At 35.8% G+C, this 6719-nt stretch overlaps 1 long non-coding RNA gene across 1 annotated transcript; it reads left to right on the forward strand.

Annotated features, from left to right (window-relative positions):
- The first annotated feature begins 1923 nt into the window (after window positions 1–1923).
- LOC114042210 lies at window positions 1924–6717 on the forward strand. Its single transcript, XR_003568967.1, has 4 exons — window positions 1924–2188; window positions 5408–5479; window positions 5968–6038; window positions 6631–6717. It is a non-coding gene; the product is annotated as an uncharacterized LOC114042210 (long non-coding RNA).
- Window positions 6718–6719: the final 2 nt, after the last annotated feature.

The raw sequence follows: 6719 nt of genomic DNA on the forward strand, positions 1-6719 counted from the left end.
TGGAATGGGTTAGTGAGAAAGAAATTATGCCATTATGTTCTGTAAGGCATGCTTGCCAAAAGGGACTGCCCCCAATGGTTCTTTCCATGTGTCGATCAGTTACTCTTCTTCTTCCCCTCACATTATTTCCCATCATTAAGACTGATAGTTAAAAGCCCTTAATGAAGTGTTTATCATAGAGGTTAGGATTCATTGAGGACATTGTCTCTCAAATGAATCAAAAAGGGGAATGAGATAAAATTATATCATACTATTATATTAATAAGGAATTATTAAACTGCGATCCAGGCTTTTCTCCTTCTACTTTCTAGAAAGGTCCATGTCTTATTAAGATCAGTCAGTCTCTGAAGGACATGGTTAATGGATGAGATTATTCCTAGTCCTCAAGGAACATGCTTCTCAAATTTGGGCAGGGCCCCACTCAAGGAGGAGACTTAATTTCTGTTGAGAGTATAAACAGAATACAGTCTTGATAAGCCCTTACCCAGGGGGAAAGAACTGTTGTCATTGTTCCCTTCCATTAGAGTTTAAGGTGAACAAGCTCATGAAAGAGAAAACCAACCAGAGGGGTCAAGACAGAAATGGATTCTCTTGCTCAGATTGCTAGAGCCTGCTGATTTTCATGGTCAAATCATGTTCTCAGTAGGAGGAGCTAAAGACTTTTAGCCTACCTCCTCATTAAGTGTCTACCAGTCAAGGATGATTTTCACTTGTCAGAGGAATTCCCTTTCAGAAGTTATTCGAAGCCTTTCAGAGTCTTCTTTGGGCATCTTTGGTTACCAAGAGAAATGACTGAACATCAATTTATTGATTGCTGGCTCACTTAATTAATCAATTGATTGTTAACTATCCAGAAATTCTGTCACTCAGGTTTTTACACTCATCCCAATGGGAAACTCAGTTGTTTGTTTGTTGTTTTTTTTTGGTACAATGTCTTTGAAAATATTGTATCTCCCCTTCCTCAACTCCTCTTTGTGGATCCTTTAAACCCTACATGAAGCATGTACTACATGAAGTATGATCCCTCTACTAAAAATTAGAGTCACCCTCTCACTGGATAGAAATTATTCCATATAAGTTTGTATATGTACTATTTATTTATTTTCTTATACACATGTTGTAAACTTCCTCCAATCAAATGAAAGGTCCTTGGGAGCAGGGATTGTTTTCTTGATATATTTGTATCCCTCTCATCTATCATAGTGCCTTGACCATAACAGATAGCTAATAAATGTCTGTTAAATTGAGTAAGATTTTATCATAGTGGAAATTGAAATTAAGTTACCAGATTAGGACTTCTGCTATATATTAGCAAATTGACCTCAGAGAAGTCTTTTTACTTCTTAGTATCCTCCAGAAAACTCTTTCAAATGATAAATTGTCAAGGAGTTACCGTTATACTGGTAGAAGGAGTTTTGCTTCTGGAAGTTCCCTATACACTTCAATTCAAAAGTAAAGACCAAAAGAAGAATGTCCTTGGGATGCCTTATTATGTACTGGACTGTAAGCTCCACAGAGGAGATCAAATCCTAACATATTGGTTAGGACAGTTCCTAAAGTGGTGTTCTGCACAAAAAAAGACACATTATAGAAGTTTACTGAATTTCCATAGCTGGATAGAAAAAATCCACTCCCAGATAATGATGAGAGTTATTTCTTTGTTTGGGCACTCTCCCCACATTGCCTAAAGCAAGACTCCATGAACATTAGGTTATAAGTATTTATTGCCTGAGGGCCACAAGTATAGAGAACATAGGAACTGTATTCTCTAGTCTCAGGAAAGACAGTTGATCCCAGGAAGTTGGCCCAATCTGGCTATTGATTTTGGAAATTTGCATTTCAGAATTCTCAAAATTCTATTGTCAAAAAAGCACATTACTAATATGTCCTTGGATCTTTGGCTAGTAGTTAATCATTGGCTAGTGACTCTGAATAAAGTATACTTTGAGGAACTAGGGTTCTTTTAGTGCCACATCATCAGAAACCCTGCCCCAGAATGAGGTAAAAAGGCACCCAACCAGAGAGCCTAGAGTATTCATCCGAATCGTTCTGACACATTAAGCTGCTGTTGAAGCATCAGAGAAAAATCCTGAGAATATGAAGAACCTTCTCATGACCATGGGGCTGGCTTCAGTCTGTGGCCTCCAGATCCTCAATAATCAATAACAACTTGGGAGATGTGTCAAAAGTAAGTGAGCAAGAATGGGAAAGTAAGGATAGAGTGGTCTGACAAAAGTTCAAGGATAATGGGTAAGAAAAACAGAACATCTCTGAGCAGAAGAGAGCAAAGATAGGCCTTACAGCTAAAATGAAAAATGTGCTTTTCTGACTTCTCACTCAAAACTGTTCTTCCCATTGGTTGGGTTATCTTTCAATGATCAAAGTCAGGAGAAAATATAAAATTAAACATGAGTATATGCCCATCTCCTATTTCTTTTAAATAACTGGAATGAAAAATACCCCAAACTCTCATTCATCACAATATAATGCCGTAGAATGGTTTCTGCATCTCTCAAATAAATGTTTGGACTGGATAATCCAGAAGAACTCTCTAGCTCTTAGATGTTGAAATCCTGAGGTGCTATTCTTTGAAAAAAGAAGCTTATTCCCCCAAGTTGCAATTGAAACCTAACTTCTCTACTTCTCATTACAATAGTAAATGAGATGATAAATCTCAAGTTCATTTTCTGTGACCTGTCCTTTGAACCAATTTTGCCAAAAAGATTCAGATGGTAACCTGAGGACTTTGGTTCTGCACATATTCTAGGATTGGATGGCCATGAATTCTCTCATGAGAAGTTATCCCAGACCTAGGGAGAGAAGAAGGAAAGAATGGGCACAAGTTTTTCATAAGCAATGAAGGTGAATTTCTGTAAGACTCCAGTAGAAATCTCTATTCCTGAGGCAATCTCTCACTGTACTCCCAAAATAACCTCAGAAATTATTAGTAACATCTCAGTCCAAGATATGTAGTAAGAGGAGGTGAAAATAATATTCTCTCTTGGTTAATACCATCAAATACATAGTACAGATGAAGTTAGTCCCATTGGACAGAGAAGCAAACCAGGATACTTAAAGGTTAATAACTTGCCAAAAGTCACAGAGTGAATTATTATCAGAACCAAAACCTGAACTCAAATTTCCTGCCTCCTACTTTCATGATCCTTACATTATACTATGAAGATAATGAGTGAACCAGGTAAGATTGGGCAATGATATACTTCACCTTTTTTTTTTTTTGGTGAGGCAGTTGGGGTTAAGTGACTTACCCAGGGTCACACAGCTAGTAAGTGTCAAGTGTCTGAGGCTGGATTTGAGCTCAGGTCCTCCTGACTCCAAGGCTGGAGCTCTAACCACTGAACCACCTAGCTGCCCCTATTTCACTTTTTAGGGTGCAAGTTTTCTCATTTGTAAAATGAATGCTTTGGACTGTGGTACTTCCCAGTTCTTAAATACTATGGGTCTATGTGACCAGGGACAATTTTTTCCATCCTCATCCAAATTCCTTTCTACAGATGATTGGAGAGTGGTTTGCTGTTGCAATGTGCTCAAATGTGACATCTAAGATTGAGGAAGGAGGTAGCTTGAGAAAGTTTGTCAAAAGTATCAGTGGACATGATGGTATTCTAACTGCAGTGTACTTCAAAAGGTTAAGTGCTACCTGTGTTACCTCGTAGATATGGAAGAGGGGACAAAAATCTGGGCTACAGTTCTGTGATCCCTTATTCTACATAGGCTGACCCTCAGAGGAATCAGTTAGTGATGAAGTTCTCAGAATATGATTAGTTTTATGAACATTAATGGCAACCATTGAAGGCAAAAGGAATTAAAAGGCCACACACATACTTGAAGCTTGTGTGCAAGGGTTGGGGGCAAGTACTTAATTCAAGTATTTTTATATGAAGTTTAGATCTTTTTTATCACCACCTGGGGAAACTTGAATTTTCTTTCAGTTCCAAACTTCCCTGAGTCACCAGTCTTCACTTTGAGGTAGAGATGGGATATTTAAAAACCCTCTGCTAAGAAGACAGGAAAAAGAGTGAGAGAGAGGGAAAAAAGATACATCACTCAAACATTTGCTTTAGTTCATTTAGCCTTTCCCCAATTAATAGACATCTACTTTGCTTACAATTCTTTCCTACTACAAAAAGTGTTATCACTATTTTCTTTTATAAAAGGCCTTTCTTATATTCATTGACCTCCTTGAGATTTATACTTAGCCTTGGTCAAAGGTATGGACATTTTAGCCATTTTCTTAACATAACTTCAACAGTTTTTCAAAGCAATTGAACCAATTTGCAACTCTGAGAATAATGCATTTGCTCTATCTTTGCACGATCATTCTAACATTGTCTCTTCCTATTTTTGGTCATTTTTATCAATTTGCTGCCTATGTGGTAAATCTTCAGAGCTGTTTCGATTTGTACTTTTCTTATCATTAGTGATTTGGAGCATTCTTTCCTTTGATTCTTATTAGTTTTTAATTTTCTGACAATTTTTTTTTTATATTTACACTTGAGACTTTTAGGTGACTCAGTGGATTGAACATTGGTCCTAGAATAAGGAAGACCTGAATTCAAACCTGGCCTTACATACTTACTAGCTGTGTGATCCTTGTCAAGTTAGTTCACCCCTGTTTGCCTCAGTTTCCTTATCTGTAAAATAGGAATAAAATTACACCTACTTTCCAAGGTTGTTGTCGCAATCAAACGAAGTAGTATTTGTAAAGTGCATTGTACCTGGCACAGAAAAAAAAAAATCTATAAATGTTAGCTATCATTATTATTAATTGTATCCTTCAACTATTTATCTATTGGGAAAAGACTTTGGGTGTTACATATTTCTATTAGTTACCTATATATCTTCATCTTATATTTAGATGTATTTGGTGCAAAGGTTTTTTTTTTTCTTCCCAGCTAACTCCTTCCTTTCTTGTTCTGGTTGATTCATTTTGTTCAAGCCAAAGCTTTTCTATTATATATATAGAAAATGTCCTCCTAGGTATATTTATGAAAGGTGATTGAAGTGATTTAATTCTAATTTTGTATGACTATCAATGTTCAACCATACATTCCTTTGAGTTACAGTGCAAACCTACAGCATAATATATTGTGTTAAACCTATTTTCTGCCAGACCATTTTCCTGTTTTCCCAGAAATTCTTGCCAAATACGAAGTTCTTTCCTAGGTAGTTGATTTTCTCATTACCAAACTCTGATTCTTCCTTTTTCTGTATTTTTTCTTTGTTTACTTTCCAATTTTTTAAGTGAGTATCAAATAGTTTAGATTATTGCACTTATATCAATTAGATGTAAGTTAGAGACAATAGAATTAGAGACAATGTTGCTCTTCTGAGATTTTTTTGAGTTTAAATACAATAAAAATACATATTTATTTAATTCTTTCAGGTTAAAGAAGTTCTAGTTTTTCTCCACAATGAACCTGAGATAAGGAAGAACATTATTATGCCTATTTTGCAGGTGAGAACTCTGACACTCAGAAAGGTGAACAGAAACGCTTACTGAGGGTTGCACAGTTAGTAAGAGAAAGAGCCAGGATTTAAACACAGATCTTTTGAATTCAACTTCAGTTGACTTAAAGAAAGTGCAGTGATTATCCTAAAGAATTTTTATATAGAACTACTAAAGAAAGAGAGTTTTCTGGGTAATTGAATATCATCCTATCCACCACACCAGAGATTGCAGATTTTCAAAGAATTCAAATTTAATAAAAAATATTCAAAAATTTTAAAAATGGACAACTCAGTTTGATCATTTCTAAGAAGTTAGAAGTCACCTTATAGTTAGCATTGTTTATAATATTATTGTAAGAAATGAAAAAAGATACACACACATATAGATGTATGCATATTTTGTGGACAAAAATAAATTCAATGCAAAAAGTTGTTTCCTAGTAAATTTTGCATGCAAATATGAGATATTATTATAATCCTAATCTTTATTTCCAGGAAAAATGGCAAATGCTTTCAATTTTCTTTGATTCCTTTCATAGGAGATGATGGTCAAATGTGTGTGCAATGTAAGTACAAAAGCGAATCTCAATATCTTTCAGTATTATTCTAAAAGGAATTAATGGACCCATTAATTAACAAAGACCTGGCTAATGGTCAGAAACTAGAGAACAATTCCTTTTAGGATAGTAGGCGGACATCTTCTAAAATGTCCCTCAACCAATCTGTCTTAATTCCATCACGACTGCACTGCGCAAAACCTAAATCAGACCCTCTGATCTCCTCACTTCCTTTTTACAGAGTTCTGAAGGTCTGATTAGCCCTTATGTGATTGAAATGGAAACTCATTGTGTGACCTGGCACAAGTGTTTTACTCTGTCTTGGCCTCAGTTTCCTCACCTGTAAATTGAGGTGGTTAGATTAGATTGCCTCCAAAATTTCTTCCATTTCTAACATTCTGAGACTCTAGAGGAAGATAGGAGAAATGTTGATGAAAATATGGGGCTTTTTTTTTTAACAGAATAGCAGTTTGGTTGGAATGTCAAAGGTTATGATGAAATTGAGGCCTTTGCATGACATTGAACTACCAGTAAGTCACAAGTCTTTCCCTTTTTTCCTGTTGTATCAAAATTCTGACCTGATCTTTTGATGGCTTCACAGATGATGGACTGAATGATTTCTCCCTTCAAAGTGTAGACTCTAAACATGCCATGTTAGTCTTGAATAATATCAACAATGGGAAAGTGGTC

This window comes from Vombatus ursinus, unplaced genomic scaffold (assembly GCF_900497805.2).
Source record: "Vombatus ursinus unplaced genomic scaffold, bare-nosed wombat genome assembly UNPS02014296.1, whole genome shotgun sequence".
In the NCBI taxonomy this organism is placed as follows: Eukaryota; Metazoa; Chordata; class Mammalia; order Diprotodontia; family Vombatidae; genus Vombatus; species Vombatus ursinus.